Source organism: Anneissia japonica, unplaced genomic scaffold, assembly GCF_011630105.1.
Source record: "Anneissia japonica isolate Jap-2015-1 unplaced genomic scaffold, ASM1163010v1 scaffold554_len289017_cov147, whole genome shotgun sequence".
Lineage (NCBI taxonomy): Eukaryota > Metazoa > Echinodermata > Crinoidea > Comatulida > Comatulidae > Anneissia > Anneissia japonica.
Window position 1 is genome coordinate 103,889 of NW_022701174.1, and position 21,990 is coordinate 125,878.

The following is a 21,990-nucleotide window of genomic DNA, read 5'->3' on the forward strand; positions in this document are numbered from 1 at the left end:
TGCAGTCATAATCAAAGGACCATACTGTCCTCTTTGTATTATGATAAAATCAATAAATTTGGTGTCAGAAGTGGGATTGCGGGTCGAATTTCGCTTGTAATACAATTGAGGACAGTGATGGCAAGCAAGGCATCTCTACGAGAAGTACAGCGGACTGTGGACGAGCTCCGTGTAGAATTGGAGGCGAAAAGGAGGGCATCCTCTAGTAATGGGAATGCCAATGGTAACGGGAATACGGTGTATGTGCTTCCGGAAAGAAGACTCCGCTCCTTTTCGGGATCTGAGGGTAGCTCTGTTGAAGCGTTTGTGGAGGATATGTGGGCCACTCTAAGAGTTAAAGGGTTAGTTGGACAGAGTACTTGGAAGGCGCTGCTAGGAAAGAGATTAAACACAGACCGGGAGTAGCCGATGACCCGGATGGAATTTTGGAGACATTACAGGAAACATTTGGGGAGACATTAAGTACCTTGATGAGGCAAATATACAACAGCGTTCAAAAGAAGGGACAATCAGTCTCTGACTTTGCGTTTGACTTACTTGGACTCTCCGAAAAGCTCCGACGAATGGCTGGTGCTCCCGATCCGGAACGGACTATTAGAGAACAGTTCTGTGACGGCCTAAAAGATAGTGTATTAAGGCGTGAACTCAGAAAAATTCTGAAGGAGGACCCTGATGCTAGTTTCTTTAAACTACGGGATTGGGCCGTAGTTTAGAGAGTCTCTCACTTGCTATGAAAGTTCAGACTGACATAACTGAAGACATTCGTTCAAAGCAGGAAGACTTTGCAGCGAGACTATCTAAGCTAGAACAAAGGCAGTACCAACGAAGAGCACCTAGCACGAAACGTGATAAATCCTTAATCACTTTCCACCGATGTAAACAGCTAGGCCACTATGCTAGTGAATGCCCAAGCCCCTGCGTAGTCAAGTCATCACCTTCGGGAAACTAGAATCACCCAGCAACAGGAGCCATGTTCTGGGTCAACATGTGGAAGATGCAGGCTCAGTAGAGCCAAGTGCTTGTACAAGTAAATTGATTGGATCCTGTCCTATTGTAAATATAACCATGTTCGATAAGGAAGTGAAGGCCATTATTGACACAGGATCTCAAGTTACTACTATATCGGAGGATTATTTTCTTGAACATTTCCACAATATATCACTGAAAAATTTAAACTGGCTCACCATTCACGCAGCTAATGGGTCATCTATACCCTATGCTGGTTACTTCATGACAGATATTATAATTAACCAGTCCATTATTCCTGACCGTGGCGTTTTAGTTGTGAAAACTTTCAGCAAAGTACTAATGTTGCTTGGTATGAACGTGATTAAGGGATGTTCCCGAGAAGCAATGAAAAAAACTAATTGGATTTGAATTACCAGCGATAAAAACGCAACCTATTATTCAGGGATTGGTTCGAGTTAATCATCCAAAGAATGTGCAAGTTCCATCAAAAGGGGCTATATTTGTTTCTGTATCTGGTCCTGTGTGTACGGACGATCACGAAGTTATCATTGAACCAATTGAAAATCTTCCAAAGGGGATTATGGTTAGCTGTGCTCTGACAATTACCAAGAATGGCCGGCTTAAGGTTCAGGTGCTCAATTTAACTGATGAGGTTATTAACCTAAAGCCAAGAACACAAATTGGGAAACTTCAGTCTGTATCGATGGTTAATGATGGCAGTATATGCTTAAACAGAGTCAGCGCCAGTGTTAAGACTACTAGTACCGGTACTTTAGATCGTATATTCAACCAGATTTGGAAAGGATTGACTGAAGAAGAGGAAAAATTGGCCAAAGAACTACTCATCCAGAATGCGGATCTATCGCAGAGTCTGACGAAGACCTGGGATATACGGACAAAGTAAAACATAGAATTTTGATGTCTGATGAAACACTCATTAAACAACCTTACCGCCGGATACCGCCAGCTCAACTGGAAGAGGTGCGGGAACATATTAGAAGACTTCTCAAGAAAAATATCATCACAGAAAGTACAAGCCCATTCGCATCGCCATTTGTTTTAGTACGCAAGTCTGACGGAACTTTGCGATTATGTGTGGACTATAGAAAATTAAACGAGAAAACCATCAAAGATTCTTATCCCATTCCACGTATCGAGGAATCTTTGGATGCTCTTCATGGTGAGAAATGGTTCACAGCAATTGATCTCCTGTCAGGGTATCATCAGGTTGCCATGGACGACCGTGATCGACAGAAAACCAGCTTTACCACATCGTTTGGCTTATTTGAGTACAATCGTATGCCCTTTGGGTTGTGTAATGCCCCTGGGACCTTTCAACGACTAATGCAAGCCTGTCTTCGTGACTAACTCTTTAAATCAGTTTTATGTTACCTTGATGATGTCCTAATTTATTCTACCACATTCGAAGATCCTATTAGAGACCTTGGCCTCGTATTCGACAGACTCCTGGAATTTGGTTTGAAAATAAAGCCCAGCTTTTTTTGTCCAAAAGTTAAATATTTGGGACATATCATTACTCGAGATGGAGTTACAGCAGATCCAGATAAGTTAACCGCAGTTCAGGATTGGCCTGTCCCTACTAGTGTCAAGGAATTGCGTTCCTTTTTAGGTTTTTGTTCGTTTTAACGACGTTTTGTACCTGGCTTCTCACAGACAGCAGGACCATTACACAATCTAGTTGCACAGTGCTTAAAGGGGATTAAAGAGAGGAAACACGCTAATTTTATATGGAAGCCTGAACATCAAATTGCTTTTAACGTATTGAAAACCAAGCTGTGTTCAGAACCAATACTAGCTTATGCCGATTTCAATGTGCCGTTTGAAGTAGAGATAGATGTGTCATTTCATGGTAAAAGACGTGTAATCGCCTATGCAAATCCTACATTTAGAGGTGCTGAGAAAAATATGGATAAATATTCAAGCACGAAACTGGAACTTCTAGGAATGAAATGGGCAATTTCTGATAAGTTTCGTGAATATCTACTTGGAAGCAAATTTATCGTCTATACCGACAACAATCCATTGGCTCAAATTCTGCTAGGCTGGATGCAGTTAGTCAGCGATGGGTTGGCGAATTATCATCTTTTAACTTCGAAGTTCATTACAAGCCGGGAAGAAACAATCAAGCCGCAGATGCTTTGTCCCGAAGACCTCATGTAGAAGCGGATACTCGGATAGTAACATCTGAAGATTTTAGAAGGGTGACCAGCGTGATTAGTCTTCCTGACGATTTGATTAACTTTACTAATCCTACTAACACATCAGTCTCTGTTCAAGCTTTGCAAGCATCACCAGTCTTTCCTGGATACGATAACCAACAGTTAGCAGAACTGCAGCACAAAGACACTAACACTGCAAGACTCTGGCATTACGTCAACTTGAATTACAAACCTAAACAAAAAGAAAGAGCACTGGAAGCTGTAGAAGTTCGTCTTCTGTTACGACAGTTTGATCAACTAAAGGTAAAAAATAACTTACTTTACAGAGTCAACGCTGCTGGAGATCAATGTCAACTCATACTACCCAGCGTTCTAAGGGAAGATGTTCCTAAAACCTGTCATGATCAAGCTGGTCATCAAGGAGCTAATCGTACGTTAGGTTTGATTAGAAAACGTTGTTTCTGGCCTAGGATGTCTGACCATTTTATTTCCTGGTGTGAACAATGTGATCGTTGTGCCAAAGCAAAACTAGGTCCTAAAATCAGAGAACCCCTCAAAAGCATTATTGCTACTAAACCAAACGAAGTAGTGGCAATGGATTTTACATTGATTGAGAGGGATGCAACGGGAAAGGAGAACGTGCTAGTAATTACATATGTCTTCTCTAAATACACCATTGCCGTGGCGACCAAAAATCAAACTGCTGAAATCACTGCAAAGATACTGCTAAGAGAATGGTTTAACAAGTTTGGAATCCCACAACGCCTTCACTCGGATCAGGGGAGAAATTTTAAATCTGCATTAATCAAAGCTCTTTGCAAAATATACGGCATTACTAAAACTAGGACCACACCCCACCACCCTGAAGGAAAAGGACAAGCGGAACGTTTTAATAGAACTCTCCATGACTTACTTAAATCATTACCCATCTGAAGTACTTTTCACATATAATATATCGGAACATTCTTCAACAGGTTTTTCCCTTTCTTTCTAATGTTTAGTGGAGAACCCAAACTTCCGATTGACTTTTTGTTGAATAATCACCCTGATGAAACAGCAGAGATCGAAGAGGTCAGCGAATGGTTAGCTTCCAGTATTGAAAATACTGAATTGGCATACGAGAAAGTAGGGGAGAACCTGAGACGGGAAGCGCAATACCGTAAGGAGTTCTATGACCGGAAAACTAGGGAGAGACCACTTACAGTTGGGACCAAAGTATTTTTAAAAAGTCATCCCCTAGGAAGACATAAGATTGCTGATGAATGGGCTCCATTGGTATATAAGGTTATGTCCAGACCGGAAGGAAGCACCATATGTAACTTTAACGGCCTAATTCAAATTGCTTCTCACGCTGTTAAGGAATCAACATCGATTGTCGTGTGCTACTTAATTTGTCTTTAAGATTCAACCCATGCAGTCATAATCAAAGTTAATTCATCTATTTGACGGTTATTATAATTTGTAATACTTTAGCTAAGTTTATACTTATTTTCATGTATAAGATTTTAACATTTTAAGAATTAAAATATTCTAAGCTCTGTAGCTTGTACAGTGATTTTCTACTGGCCACTGTGCTGCTCGAGTGAAAGTAGCTTGTTATGCTTAAGCTTTATAACTGAGGCCTAGAGTATACTATACTAGCCCATACTATAAACTGTAGTTTTATACAACAATGTTTATATTTGATTAATCTTTATGCTTATAATACACTTATTGTTTAGTTTAGAAATTAGTTTTAGTTCTAGAAATTTGTATTAAATAAGGAGTTTGTCTATACACTTTAAGCTCATGTTCTATTGATACTCATGTGAGTTATCATATGCGACGCCATTATGGTGCGCCCTCTACAGTCCAGTTTTTATAGCTCAATATAACGCCCTCTATGTATGATATAAAATGGCTGCGCCCATGACTTTGTTATTGTTCACTCTTGATACCATTACTCTTTATTATATTTTTATGTTAAGATTTCTAATGATGTTTTAGCTTTAATTTACTATTATATAATGGGGTTAATTCCCAACATGCATTTATTCTGGTTAATTTATGGTTATTCAGGCATTTGATGTTTTAATCATTGTGTTGATAATGAATTAGGTTAGATAGTGCACCCTAATAAAGTGTGCAGAGGCTGTTCAGGCAGACGTGCCGGTAGACGTAATAGTCACAGTCCTCTCAAGGAAGCCTTTTTCTTGTTGTAGCCGGTAAGTTTAAATATTTATGTTTATGAATAAGCATGTGTTATAGAATACTGAATTTTTAGTCTAATTCTCATTATGTTATGTTCATTACTTTTATTTTTATGATTTTACAGGACCATACTGTCCTCTTTGTATTATGATAAAATCAACAAAGCCTAGTTCATCCACCGGATCGTATTAAAGCGATTATAGGCTGTTTCTTGGTTGTTTGTCGTTCTGCATCCTTACGTATATATATGTATGAAAATGCTGTACAGTAGATAAGAATTCAATGCATATCACTACAGTACACGCCAAGGTTTTTCACCCAAAAAACATCATTAATTAATAGACTAACATAATAGAGTGTTCAGCATTTTTAATACTAACTTCCACTTACAATTTAACATTCGGCTGAAAGATATTAATCAAGTATACTAAATGATTATATAGTTAATATTTCTTCACTATCATTTAAGACAATAGCAATAATGTATACAATTCTAATGTCAGAGTTTATGTATCTTAAATATATATTGTATAAATGCATTAATTATAATAACATGGCTTACTACTAACATAACATCACTTATATAGCCGTCATCTTAAACAATTATGTTATTACATCTAAATGATTTAGATAACACCATATTTCTACCATCAGAGACTAAAACATGTGCACAGCCTTTCTGAACACCTAAAGTAGCACAATATTTAATTACTCTATTGATAACAATAGTTAAGTAGTGACTAATAGTAACCAACTGATACTAATTCAACACCATTTACCATGATTTAAAATAATATCTATAAAAATATTAAATAATACAATATATAAAATATCCAATTCATTCACCACAGCCAGAGTAATACAAATGTTGTTAAACTATGAACTGTGTAAGACAATGAAACAGATAGCCTTATGTGCAAATTAGGTCCTGGAAGGTCCTGTTACACGAGGAAGATTATCTTAGAATTAAACCACTTACATTTATATGAATTATCCCATATTATTTTATATTATATTATATATAATATTATATAATATTATATGCGATATATAAGAATGAACTATTATTTTATATTATAATATTTATTTTTATATAATTGCAATTTATTTATTTAACTTACCACAGGCCACAAATAATGATAAAAATACCGAATTAACTCGTTACAATTGTATTATACACCATACACCGAAATTATCATCATTTTGTTGACTTTTACCTCCTTTAAAAAAATCATAGTTTTAGACACAATGGTTCAGAAGAACGATTAAGTTAGACATTTAAAATGCTTATCAAATAGGCCTTAAGTATACTTAAGTTCACACTTAGTAAGGATCACTTATATATAACTGTTAAATCTGAATATGTTTAGTTTCCATACCTCACCTAAAATTTTCTGATTAAGGATCAGCCAAATTGTATGTTTATTATAAAATTACAATTACCGCGACCATTAACATATAACTGTCACACCAATAATCTAGCTATTACAATTTATTTATATATTTCAATTTATTTAATCAACTTACTAAAAACCACAAATAATGATAAAAATAGAAAATTTACTCGTTACTATTGTACTAAATACACAAGACACCCAAAATATCTTCATTTAGTTTTAATTTTTTAAAAAACACAGTTCAGAAGAACGATTTAATTAAGCATTTAAAATGCACATCAAATAGGCCTACAGTATACTTACGTTAAAGTAAGTATCATATTTTTCTGTAAAAGCTGGATCCGAATATGTTTAGTTAGCAAAAAATAATATCATAGAATTGCACCTCACTTAAAATAATTATACTAAATGAGAATCAGCTAAATTGTATGTTTATTATCAACACTACAATTACAATTACCATCACCAATACCATTACTATAACCATCATGTGAATTATTACCATAATCATTACTATAACTATCACCATAAAAATTTATTTAAAAAAAAAAATAAAAAAAAAAAATAATAATAATAATAATAATAATAATAATAATACTGTACTTAATATAATAATATTGATAAAGATAACGATAGCGGAATCGTTAAAGATAACGATAATATAGAAATTGATACCGCACTTAAAATCTACTGATTAATTAACAGCTGATTTGAATCACCACAATTATTACAATCACCGTCACCACAAGCATCACCATTAGTATCATATGCTGACATATCAGTTCTGTTATCTCATTTTTCATCTCTAAGAAAGCAAAAATATAAGAAGGAACTATCATCATTTTCGTTATAAATAGAAATTTAGTTTTGTTTATTTACTTTTATTTATTTTATTTTATTTTATTGTTTATATTTCTTTACCCATTTAACTTATACTTTTAAACACTTAACCCCTTGAAATCACTAATATAGCATACTCGTTACTTACAACTAAGGTGAATCACATATAACTGTCACACTGCCGTAAGTGACAGTACGTTCATAAACAAAAAAATATTTTCTATCAAAAATATATTTTTTTTTAAAGCCAAAACATCTTTAAATTATTATTTAATAAATGGCTTGTTTGTAATTCCAATGTTAATAAAATAACGTATTCTTGAGTATGAAGTCCCATCTTAAGTCCATTACTGCTGTGATATGTCATATAAAAGTAATTTTAGATTATTTATTTATTTATTTTTGAATGATAATTCGAGCTACAACAGCCCAGGAAAGACCAAATAGCATTACGCTAATTGCAAAGGCCTTCCAACACAAACAAACAATAAGCGTACAATTAAAAAAATAGAGACATACAAATACAAACTAAGAAACATGATAAAACTAATTTTTTTAAACTGATAAACGAAATGAGAAATTATTTTATGGTTAGGGAGACTATTTCACAGGGCTATTGTCGAAGGGAAAAATGATGACTGATTAGCTCGAGTCCTACACTTAGGAACTACAAATGAATTAGAATGATTATTTCTACTACTACGACGGCCAGGCTCAACTTAAGTGCCAGGGGGTAAAAAAAGATAATTTTTAACAAATCTGAACAGAGTTACAAGCTTGAGCAATAAACGTCTAGATTTCAAAGTCTTAATATTCATTAGTCTACACCTATCAGTATATGGTACTTTTTACAACAAACTTTAGATGCAAACCTTTGTACAGATTCTGTTTGATTAATATGATTACCAAAGACTTGGCAAGCATATTCCAAAAGTGGTCGTATTAAACCAACATATAATTTCAAAGGTGTACGAGAATCACACTCGTTAAAAAACTGCCTATTTTTGCAAATAATATCAATATGAGATTTCCAACTAAGATCATTAGATATAGTAACTCCAAGATACATATAAGTCTCAACCTCGTCAATTAAATAATCGTTAAGTTTAAATGAGTAGTTAGGACGATTGGACTTACAAGAAATTAACATGAACTTTGTCTTTTTCGAATTGACTTTTAAATTATTTTCAGAAACCCAAGAGGTAACATGAATAATATATATATGAATACGGTCTAATAATATTTTGTTGTAAAAATATATAACCAGAACCAATAGATATTTATTACAAGCTTTTCTCACGCGTGTATTTTGTTAGGTTAGTTAAGGTTCCCCTTTTTAATAAACAATTCTCTAATACTATTTTTAAAATTTATTTTTTCATTCTTTATATTGGGGAACCTGTTCAGTAGTTCAAAAGACAACAAATACATTCACATTCATAACAAAGTAACACACAGAAACCTGATAAAATACATTAAAATCTCTATCTAAGTTTTAAAATGGATAAAATTGGAAAAGATTAATTCAAACAACTAGACTTATTATGTCTGTTTAAACAACAGAACGTATGGTTTCTCCCCATTGCTTTAATGAGAAATGCAGATAAAATTGCAAGAAAAAGAAAAGTCGTTAAAAGGTATAAAGTAAAAAAAAAACGGAAAACCAATATAACTTTAATGAAGAGGGAAAAAAAATCAAGTGGAAAAAAAAACTAACAACAAAAACCAAGTTCACAATAGTAATAACGAGGTACATCGTGACTCATAACCATTGCGCGCTATATGAGAATACCTTGCATAGGAAAGTGCATTTTCAGTTCATATCGATTTAATGACTATAAGCGAAAATCACGGTAGTTTTGAGTTTAACCTAGTTGAAATTGCTTTTAGCGCTTTAAAAAACGCAAATTGCGTTTAAATAATTTAATCAATTGTCAACAACAAATCTTTAAATGGTTCTCATATCCACGCCCTACTGCGGATCGTCACCAAAATTGAATCATTTCTTCATTTCACTATGAAAAACTGTCACATATCCATATCAATATTATATTATATACTAGATCATAAGTAGATCATAATACATATGCATGATAAAGTATTCCATATTTGGTATTATTATATCCCATGATGCATTGCATGGTGAAGAAAGTTTAGTTTTCATCTTGATCTTCAATCTGGTCTCTCGTGTGTTATTTCTGTGTGCAATTAATAGTTGCATATCTCGGTTCATTAGAGTTTATAAGATGAAACAGACATGAAGTACTACTGAACTGAAGCGCTGTGCTACTAGCTGCTTTTGTATTCTTTAAATTGTGCTTAATTTATTGACTTAGTTTTTTGTTGTTTATTGATTCATGGTATTGTTTCAACTGAATCCTGATGATGATTTTTTTGTATAGATATGTTATTCCATTTCATTTTTTCCTTACTTTTTGGAAGTGATTTTGCTAGGCCTTGTCTTAACAATGCTCAGCCAATTTTGACTGGTTTCAGTGCGGTCCGGAGGCCTGTTTTGACCCACCAACCTCAGGTAAACATTGGTATAAGGAGGCCTAGGCCTAGACCTACAGGTACTTCACCACCAATAGTGTACAGTAGAGAAATCCTACTACATTTAAGGAAATCACATAATTCATGGATACCTTCTTCATCACATCAAGTTATAAAAGAATGTGGGATTTTGAGGCTAAAAAGGGGATGTCGAGCAGGTCGGCGAGTCACGGTACGAAAACATATTCCTATTCTGAAAATATTTAAGCCCACTCCTTCGAGATATTTCCCTGGTATAAATTTCAACAATCTTATTTATCCGGTTATTAGTAATCCTCAGTCTAATCACCGAGCTCCGAATTTAAACCTCGCATCATGGAATGCGAGATCAATCAGGGCCAAGAATAAATCTCTACCACTTTGTGATTTCGTTATCAATAATCACGTTGATGTGTTTGCGCTGGTTGAAACTTGGATGACTGGTGACTCACGTGATGATCATGTCGTGGCAGATATTAAATCTACTTTGCCAAATTATAGGTTTTTTTCACGTACCTCGGACTTTGGGCCGTAGAGGTGGTGGTATTGCAATTCTTATCCGAGATGGCATCCAACTCCATGTTAATGAAGTGTGCCTGTATCAGTCTATGGAAATTAAGAATGTTACATTGTCAACTTCTTCCACCTCTTTTCTCTTTATTGTCATTTATAGGATTCCACCAAACACTAAGAACAAACTTACGTTTTCTGGAGGAATTCTCTTCATTACTTGAGTTGTTGAGCAACGGATCATCGAAATTGGTAATCACTGGTGATTTCAATGTCCATGTCGATGCTCCTGACATTCGAGAATCTCGTCTATTTTTGGAAATCTTAGATACTTTCGGTAGACAAACACTGCGAATCACACTTTGGATTTGCTCATCTCTCGTAAGGATATTGATTTATTGAGTAAGATTTCTATTGAACACAGTCTGCCGTCTGATCATTATGCTATTAAGTGCCAGGTTGACATAACCCGTCCCGGGCCAAGTGTAATGCTAGTTCAATCTCGAAATCTGAAAAACATTGACATCGATCTGTTCCATTCTGATCTTCAATCTTCATTACCATTTCAACTACCAAATGATGTAGAGTCACTTGTTGATCTGTACAATGCAAAATTGCGTAAAACAATTGATGCTTTTGCCCCGATCTCAACAAAAACTCTGTTTATTCGTCCACATGCACCATGGTTTACGGATTTACACCGTGCCATGAAGAAGGAACGCAGGCGTCGTGAACGCAAGTGGATGAAATCTGGACTTCCAGTCGATGAAGATCACTACCATTTTTATTGGTTAATTCATCATTAGCATCTGGTGTATTTCCATCAAAGCTCAAACATGCTTGTATTACTCCTTTGCTGAAAAATCCAAAACTGGATACTGATCTTCTTTCTAGCTACCGTCCTATCTCTAATCTTCCTTTCCTCGGGAAAGTTATTGAAAGAGCTGCATCGAGTCAGTTGCAGTCTTACCTCAATGAGAATAATTTATTTCCTCCCAGACAATCTGCTTACCGCCAATACCATAGTGATGAATCAGCATTAATAAGAGTTCAAAATGATATTTTAACCGCACTTGACAGGAGGCTAGAGGTTATCATAGTCCTATTGGACTTCAGCGCTGCTTTTGACACCATTGATCATTGTCAACTGCTAAATCGTCTAACATCGCGGTATGGTATTACTGGTAATGTTAAACTATGGTTTGAATCATACTTGATGAACAGAACCCAGACTCTTTTAGTCAATGAGACTAAGTCTGATCAAACTCAACTTTCATTTGGAGTACCACAGGGTTCTGTTATTGGACCCCTCAGTTTTACTATGTTTACAGCGCCCTTACATGACATTATCACAGCACATCAGGTTAAATACATGGTTTACGCAGATGATACTCAGTTATACCTTCCATTTAGTCCTGATAACCTTGCACTTGCTGTAAGTAAGTTAGAGGCATGCATCGCCGACGTCAGATCATGGTGCAAGAGCAATATGCTTGTTTTGAATGATGCAAAGACCGAGATTATTCATTTCTCATCTCGTTTTCGTAATACCAACCTGGTTCCTTCGGTGAATATTGGAAACATTTCAATAAAACCATCACTTATCACTCGCAATTTGGGAGTACTAATGGACTCGGCACTAGATATGACTAACCACGTAGACAACGTATGCAAAGCTGGTCTTCAATCCATTAGGAAGATTGGAAGCATCCGCAAATACCTTAATACCAAGTCTACTGAATTTCTTGTGCATGCGTTTGTCTCTTCTAGGTTAGATAACTGCAATTCACTTCTTTATGGTCTTCCATCGAAATATATAAAGAAAATCCAGAGTGTACAAAACGTGGCAGCTCGTTTGGTTTCACGTGTTCAAATTCGACACCATATTACTCCTGTCCTTGAAAACCTTCACTGGCTTCCGATTACACAAAGAATTTCATACAAAATTCTACTTATGACATACAAAGACCTTCACACAGCATGGCACCAAACTTTATAATCGATCTCATCCATCCATACGCTCCTAAGAGATCCCTTAGATCATCCTCTGAATCCCTTCTGTCACATCGTAGTCGTCCGTCCACTCAATTTTACGGGCAACGTTCATTTGCTTGGGCGGCAGTAACTCTTTGGAATAGCTTGCCAATTGAAATCAAACAGGCCAATACTCTCAATAATTTTAAACACCTTCTAAAAAGTCATCTCTTCAAATTGCATTTTCATTCCAACTAATAATCGTCCCAAATTTATAATATGTGTTTGGCTTGTTCTGGTTTGAAAGACTGTGCATGTACCACATGATCGAATTTAATCGAAGCTCGACCACGCCCCCTTTGCTATTGTCGGGGAAATCTGACACCTCTTTGGGGGCACCGTCCCACAGTGGGCCAGAATTGGTTCAAAGTGTGCCAAAAGTCATTGCTAATATTAAAAAAATACATATTAGGTTTATGTTAAGAGTGTTTAAGGGGTTTTCAGACCTGCCGAATTCAATGAAACTATTTAAAAATATGTATGACGTCATTAAAATACAGTTTTTTGATTGGATGAGGAAATATTCATTGTAATACTAGGCAGATTGATATCACATTGGTTATTGAAACATATAAGGGGTTTTCTGACCTGTAGATTTCAATGCAAGCATCTTTAAATATGTACGACGTCATTAAAGTAATGTTTCGTAATTGGACGAAGCAAATATTAATTTAACAGATTAATATTCCAAAGCTGTATGACACGAATAAGTGTTTCTAGACCGGAAAACTCGAATTTTAAAATTTTAAAATTGCCTGTGACATTATTAAAATACATTTCTTCGATCCTTAATAAAATTAAATTGTTTTGAAGATGTTTTTTATGTTAAAGTAGATATTTGTTCCATCATGAAAAGGTAACAATGCAAACTAATATAAGCTAACCTGAGCATCGAATTATTGTCCTATCTTTTTAAAATATTTCATTTGTTATGTATAATCTGCATTATTGTGTTTCCTATCATGAGTCACTGTCAGATGAATCAGTGTCTTCAATGACTGGAGGGTCTTTCAACATATCTTGAACTTCACGTGGCAAAGGTTTTGAATGTGGAATTTTGAGAGAAATGCTGCTGATAACAACATCTCCAGTTACCATCAAACGATGAAACACATCACTCATATTGTCGACTCTTGATGTCTTTCTTGCATGTTTTCGTCGATATACCTTATTGTCCTTGTTCCTTGCTTCTTGAGCTTCTTCGCTCATCATTCCGATTGGTAATGCCGAACACGGAAGAATTGTGGATCCATGAACAAGGAGAACATGCACACTAACGGGCATTTTATACCACGGTTAGAGTCGTATAAGGACTTCTGCTGTTTTGCGACAGTAGTCACCAAAGTTTACAGGGTCCAGAGGAGATTTGCAGGATATCGCTACTAAAACCATATTGATCCTGTGTACTAGGTTGTTATCTAACCCGTAAATTTCAGCGAAAGTGGCCTCTTCTTGAAAAGCTCTGCGGGCTGTATTACCATCATTTGAATTTCCTGAACCTTGCTTAGGTTCATCTACTTTGAGTCCTAACTCCTCTTTAAACAGATCGTGTATTTTTTTTCTTCATATCGGCAACGATAGATTTTTCATTATCAGACGCGAAATACGCCACTTTGTTATTGGCATTCTCTAGGCAATGTGTATAAGCATTTCGAAGCACCTAATCCATTTATGCAATGGAGAGAGTCCATAGCTGTAGGCCTCTTCACTTGATGAGGATAGTTTCTCCAAGTCATTAAATTGTTTGGGTGTAGCTCCACATATATAGCATCGCATTGACGACTTTGTTTTTGTCAGAGCATTCTGGTCAACCATGGTGAAGTGCATATCGTAGTTTATTTGGATGTTGCCTTCTTTGTTTTCATCTGCTGCCAGTTCATAGTTAATATCTAAAGTTATTTTCGTTGGTTGCAATTTTTTTATCTCGTTTTTAACAGAGTCATGCTCTTCCTGGGAGAGCTCAGTTGTTTCTTTCTTGAATTGAAGGTGAATAGATCTGCAAAATCTTGAAGAAGACGGCACTGGGATTTGCCATAAAATACTGTCTTTGAACTTTAATTGCAAGGGAACGAGAGTGGTACAAAATATGCTGCTGTCATCCAGTGTACCTGTGGTAGACTTCTGTTTATACTCACTGTGGCCTGACGAACCGGCGAAGTCCCATTTACACACCAATTCACAATCCAATCTTTCATTTCCTTCTAGATTCTCAATTACTTCTGTGATCTTTTCTTTTTGCTGCTGAATAATTCGAAGTGCAGTATGGTCCAGCAGGTTTTGAAAGGGTACTTTTGCTGAATCTTCTGTAACCGATATATTGTTAGGGTAACATTTATTTTTAGCCTCTCTCACCTTGTTGTATGGTGGATATATATCAGCATGTTTGCCTTTTGCAGCCAATCTGTGTGTTTGGTATGACTGTTTTGTCATGTTAGTTTCTACCAAAAGCGACAAAGCTTCTTCACTTTTAAACTTGACTGGTTCTTGCTTTTTTTTTCTGATATCAGCTTTCTTATTTTAGCGGGCCTTGATGGTGTTAACATTGCGAATTTCAGTACATAATTCAAATTTGAATTTTTTTTATACACACCTTGAAATGCTGCATACAGTAGCTCTACTGGTTCTCTGTCTTCTAGAAGATGATGCACCTTTCTTTTTTTGGAACGGTGAGAAATATCGTCCCAGTTCTTAGCTGGGCGTCCCATAATGCCTTTTGTGATACCCCTGGCACATCTTCACTTGACATGGCAGGACAAGTTTCGATATTGACATGTTGGACAAAAAATGCCTCATTTTCACCACCAAGCGAAAATGTTTGGTCAAGCCATTCCTTATTGCCCTTATCAAAATACTCCTAGTAACGACCACACTTGTACCATTTCCGTCGGAGACGATGTAGGAAGTTTGTAATCTTCTTGGAAGTATTTTTCAGAAGTTCTGTTGGTATGTTCTACTCATCACCTACGTTGTAATGTACACGTAATTCACTTATACATACATCACACGCCAATTTGATGTTACTTACTAACCCAGCTGAATGGACAGCTTCAAAAAGTTGTCTATTTGATATCGAAGCCATCTTAACTTAGGCGTACTCTCCTAAATGACAGTCTCATAAGATGCTAGCATCTCTTTTAAACTGATATACCATGGGAAAGTACCATATCAAGCGTGCATGATGACTTGGTCGGTATCTCAATGGATGTTTTAGAACGAAGATCAAAGATAAATTAAAGTTCCGACAGCGAATATGAAAGTCAGTTACCCCAAGCCTTCGAAACCCAGTGTGTTCGCGCTTAGTCACTTACTAAAAAAATTACTATCAACAATGGAGTATAGGGGTGGCAGTTGTTAAGAAGACGCCTACCCCCTCAGTCTCGCCCACCCCCTCAGTTTCCCCTCGCCAGTGAAAATATTTAAAGCGCAAAAAATCAAGCTCAAGCAAATACAGTAGATAAATTTGCCTGTCACCTTATTTTGCGTAGCGCCCTAACACTTAGTCATCAAGCTCCCCCCGCCCCCACCATTCACATTGGTGTGCTCTTATCTCCCTCCCCAAATTTCTCCCCATTTCACTCCTAGACACTCCACTGATGGAGTTTATTATGCTTTACATAGGGCACTACACAATCAAATGGCTGCACGAATGATTTTATCATAGAGCAAAATTTAAAAACGGCACTTTTGTTTAGGCGGGGGGGGGGGTATTTAAATTGCTTCCTAAATACAGGGTGGCAGGTATTGGCAGCTAAATTTGGCATTAACGTAAAGCTTAGGCCTTGCTTAAAATGCTGATGTCAAAATCATGGTGAAAATCGCCGGAAATCCTAACTTTTGATTTGGTTTTATATAAAAAAAATTGATTTTTAAGCGTTTTTGACTCATATTTTGTGTCCTTTATTCCAAGAATATACTAATAATATCAATTTGTATTTTACTATCTAATGTGGATAATAATAGGTAAATACTGCATGAAGTATCAAGATGACTGCTTTCTTCTAAGTAAAATCACAGGGAGTTTTTCAAAACTGTTATTTTTATCATTTTATGCGGAAAATTCTAACTTTTTCAAGTTTACACGGTTATATCATACTATAAAAATTCACCAAATATGAAATTATTGGTGGATTACTATAATTTAGGATGTTTTGTATCTCAAACAACCTTAAAAAGTTTAAATTGTCACATCACCCATTTTCGACTTTTGGCACACTTTGAATTCATTCTGGCCCACTGTGCGGCCCCCTGTCGGGGACCTCGACCCCCCCCCCCTCCGTCGGGCAAATCTTGGCGCCACCCATGACCGGTGCTAATATTATTGTATTGTATGCCGAGAGGTCTGTTTAATAAGATGGCGATTAATACAAAAATTCAGGAAAGTAACGCAAAGTTGTTCAGTTACAGTAACTCAGAAATTCCACTCAGTGGTGCTGTCAATCTGAAAATTTCACGATGTGATGGAACTGAATCAGGCATACATGAGTTCTTTATCACCGATATCGACAGCCCACCTTTTCTTGGCCTAAGGTCAACTACTGAATTTGGAATAATATGTCGTAATGTTGATTACATTACATTTGACAACCTATTGTCACAGTACTCTTATAACTTTGAAGGCCTTGTATGTTTGGCAAAGCCCAATGAAATTCAATTAAAGGATGGTACTACCCCTGTTGTACATCCGCCGAGGAGGGTTCCCCAAAGTGTAAATAAAAAACTTGGAGGCTAAGCTTGATGATATGGAGCAACAAGGTGTAATTTCTAAAACTTACAAGCCCACTGATTGGGTGAGTAGTCTTGTTGTTGTGGAAAAGAAAAATGGCTCTCTGACACTTTGTCCCGATACTGAGGATTTAAATAGAGTAATTAAGAGAGAGCATCACATGATTCCAACTACTGAGGGTGTGTTGAGTATATTATCGGGAAAGACATTATTTACCCATATAGACATGAAAGATGCATACTAAGAGAGCCATTGACTGAGTCAAGTAGTAAATTGTTTACTTTTAACACACCATTTAGTAGATATTCATTTAATCGTTAACCATTTGGATTATGTAGTGCAAGTGAAGTTGTTCAGAAACATAGTGAACAGATAATTTGGTGATCTTGAGAACGTGTTTGTAATCTCAGATGATATGATAATTGCTACTGATGACAATGAAGCTCTTCATGACTCTGTAATAGTTAAAGTTATGGAACGTGCTAAATATGAAAATGTGAAATTTAATAAGGATAAGATTAAACTTAAAGAACGTGACTAGTATACGCAGGCAACATTATTGGTAAAGATGGCATTAGGCCTGATAATTTCAAAGTGAACGCTATTTATGATATGTCTACACCAACTAATAAGTCTGACTTCCGACGTTTATTGGGAATGATTAATACCTTGGCGCCGTTCATTCCGAACATGTCAACAATTAGTGCTCCAATGAGAGAGTTACTCCAGAAGGAGGTCCTGTGGTCGTGGGAAGCGCGTCATGAAGATTCGCTGAGTCGCCTAAGAAGTTTGTTAAGCTCTAAGCCTGTGCTGAAATACTTTGATCTGCACAAAGATGTTGTGATCCAGTGCGACGCGTCTTCGTTTGGACTCGGGAGTGTTTTAACGCAAGACGGCCACCCCATACGCTAAAGTTCACGATAGCTAACGTCAGCCGAGAAAAATTATTCTCAAATCGTGAAAGAAATGTTATCCATCTGTTTTTCGCTCCAAAAATTCAATCATTAGAATATGTTTACGGACGAAAGGTGACGGTTCAATCCGACCACAAGCCACTCGAGTCGATCACTTGAAAGCCAATTTATAAAGCGAGTCCGAGACTTCAGCAGATGATGCTACGACTGCTGAAATATGACAATGACGTTACGTACGTTCCCGGAAAGGAAATGTATATTGCAGACGCGCTAAGTAGAGCAGTACCAGATAGCGTGGAAGAACCGCAGCATGAGACGTTGCAGTACCGTGTCCATTCAGTGGATGAGCTATTGAGCATGAGCAAACTTAGAATAGAGGAAACCCGAACAAGCCACTGTTGCAGATTATGCTTTATGCGCGATGAAATCTGCGAGCACGACGGACTTTTGTTTATGGGTCACAAATTGATAGTACCCGCTAGCCAACGATAGTTTATGCTTAATCGTATTCATGATGGTCAGTTAGGCATGGAGAAGTCGAAGGCCATGGCGAGAGAGCTGCTGTACTGGCCCGGTATTAGTTCTGACATTGAGTCCCTGATATCAAAATGTTTTGCATGCGCAAAATTTAAAAGGAAGAACCAGCGTGAGCCAATGATTCCGCATGAGTTGTCCAAGGAACCGTTTAATAAGGGTCGGCGCTGATTTTTTCATTATGCTGGTAACGATCACTTAATCGTTGTGGACTATTATTCAAAGTATCCGTTGTTACGCTATGCAACACGACTGCTAAAGATGTGATTTGTAAACTAAAATCGATATTTGCAAGACATGGCATTTCGGAAGAATTCATAAGCGATAACATGCCTTTCGCCAGCTGGGAAATTAAGCAGTTCGCAAAGTCATGGGGCATAGAATTGATAAGCCCCACTTATGCCCAAAGCAATGTTCAAGCAGAGCGATGTATTCAGACTGTTAAGCAATTATTAAGAAAGGCTACAGACGACTTTGACGGCGATTTCCATTTAGCTTTGCTTTCTTATCGCGACGCCCCGTTGGGCGGCATTGGTTTATTACCGGCACAACTTCTGATGAATAGGAGGCTCCGAACGCAAGTTCCAGCAAAATGGTCAAATCTACAGGCGCAATGGCCGAGACCTAAATCAGTCGCACAACGAAACGAAAAAATTTTCAGGAAGACGTTGGTGATGTCCCCGCGACTCAAGCCGAACACGCTCAGCCAGAGCAACAGACGGAGGTTGTGCACACGACACAACCGACACGGAATAGGCGAATGCCTAAACGTTTTGATGATTTTGTTTTGTACAAATAATTAGGGCCGATTTGGTCATAAGTTTCCAGTGTTTTTTCTTGAACATGTTTACTTTTAAAAATATCCATATCAATATTGGATCATAATACTAGATCATAATACATAATGCATGATACAGTATTCCATATTTGGTATTATTATATCCCATGATGCATTGCATGGTGAATAAAGTTTAGTTTCCATCTTGATCTTCAACCTGGTCTCTTGTGTGTTATTTATATGTGCAATCAATAGTTGCATATCTCGATTCATTAGTGTCATTTTTATCCATCTAAAACTGGGACGTCAGCAATTTAAATGACCCTAAAATTTACACCCTCACCTGGATCGTCCCCTACACATAATAATATCTTCCTTATAACTTATTACTGGACCTTTACAAACTATTATAAAGTTGCAGTCTGGCATCTCAAAAATTTAAATGACCCTCAAATTTACACCCTTGACTGAATCGTCGCCAACACATAATACTATTTTCCTTGTAATTTGCTTAAAATTTTTCCTAATTTTTCATTCAGACCAATTGATCCGTTTTCGAAATATGTGGTCTGAGACGTTTTCCTTTCAATGGTCCTCAGATCTACACCCTACTCCGAATCGTCACAAAATTTTAATAATTTCATACTAGACCTTGACACACTGTTATACAAGGTTTAAATTATACCCATTGATTTTTTTAAAGAGATATTTATGTCTGGGTCCTCAAAAATTAAAGTGACCCTCAAATTTACACCCTTGACTGAATCGTCGCAAGCACATAATAATTTCATGCTTGTAACTTGGTTAAACTTTTCTCAAATATTTCATTCAGATCAGTTGATCCGTTTTCGAAATATGTGGTCTGGGACGTTTTTTTTCAATGGTCCTCAGATCCACACCATACTGCGGATCGTCACAAGAAATTTAATCATTTTTTTACAAGACCTTTACAAAGTATAATAGAATGTTTATTTAGACCCATTGTTTTTTTTTAAAGAGATATTTAGGTCCCTTCACTGGATCATAAACACATAAACATTTCTTCCTTGTAACTTGATTAAATTTCCCGAAAGTTTCATTCAGATTACTGACCAGTCTTTCAAATATCCAGTGTTCTGCTTGACCTTAAATCCCTTTAATTGGTTCCCACACGCACACCCACCCTAGATTGACAAAATATTAGGAAGCACATCCTTGATGATCTATGCTTTGGCAAAGCACGGAACAAGTCTAAGCATTGAAAGTGACCAAAGTGACGGCCAGTAAAAAAGTAGTGCAAAAAGATAGAAAAAATATATGCAAGAAAAAAGGGGGAAAAATCAGAACAAAAACAATGTATTTTCACAGTACTGTTGGGAAAAGCCAATAACAACAACAACAACTATAACAACAACAACAACAATAACAATAACAACAAAAATAACAACAACAAAACAGCAACAACAATAATAACACAAATAACAACAAAGACAACAATAACAACAACAATAACAATAACAACAACAAGAACAACAACAATAACAGCAATAATAAAAACAACAATAACAACAACAATAACAACAACAACAATAACAACAACAACAATAATAATACTACTTATTATTATTATTGTTATAATATTATTGTTAATATTATTATTGTTGTTGTTGTTTTGTTATTATTATTAATATTATTATTTTATTATTATTATTTGTGCATCTTAGCTTCCATATTTTCTAAAATGTTTAATAAATATGCACAAATAACAAAATAACAAAATAATTAAAACCCTCCAAAAAAAAAGCAAGTCTGAGATTTGAACCCTATACGTTCGATTATCTTTACAGAAAAAACGTGCATCTTTACACACAAAACGTGCAAAAGTTTAAATTATTATTATTATTATTATTGTAATTGCTATTGTTATTATTATCATCATGATCATCATCAATATTATTATTGTTATTATTATTATTATTATTATTATTATTATGCAGGAGGGTTAGAGCCAAACTAAAAATAGACAAAAAAAATACAACGTTTGAAGAACAGAAAGATAAATCTTGTAGATCTATATAAATTGAAGCAAAGAAAAGAACAATATGAAAATATATTACAGAATAGATTTGACGCCCTAGAAGTGGAGGATCTCGACGTAAATCTATTATGTAACACCATTTCCGAGACTGTGATGTCTACGGCAAGAGAGCTTGCCCCACTTAAAAAAGAGACACATGTTAGTACAAAAGATACTGAATTAAAGATATTAGAGGAAAGAAGAAAAGACCTAAAGAAAGTGGAAAACTAAACAGAACAATAGAAAAAAGAATACTCTAATGTAATCAAGCAAACACGTAAAATTAGACGTGAGAAAAGAAGAAAGAAAAGAACGGAAATGATAGAAAGGTTT

General features: G+C 36.0%; 1 long non-coding RNA gene across 1 annotated transcript in view; it reads right to left on the reverse strand.

Moving 5' to 3' along the window:
* Positions 1 to 5,691: 5,691 nt before the first annotated feature.
* LOC117103476 overlaps positions 5,692 to 21,990 on the reverse strand; it is a 39,726-nt gene continuing 23,427 nt past the window's right edge. Inside the window, exon 3 of the long non-coding RNA XR_004444604.1 lies at positions 5,692 to 7,541. This is a non-coding gene — a long non-coding RNA (uncharacterized LOC117103476). The remainder of the gene's footprint in view (positions 7,542 to 21,990) is intronic.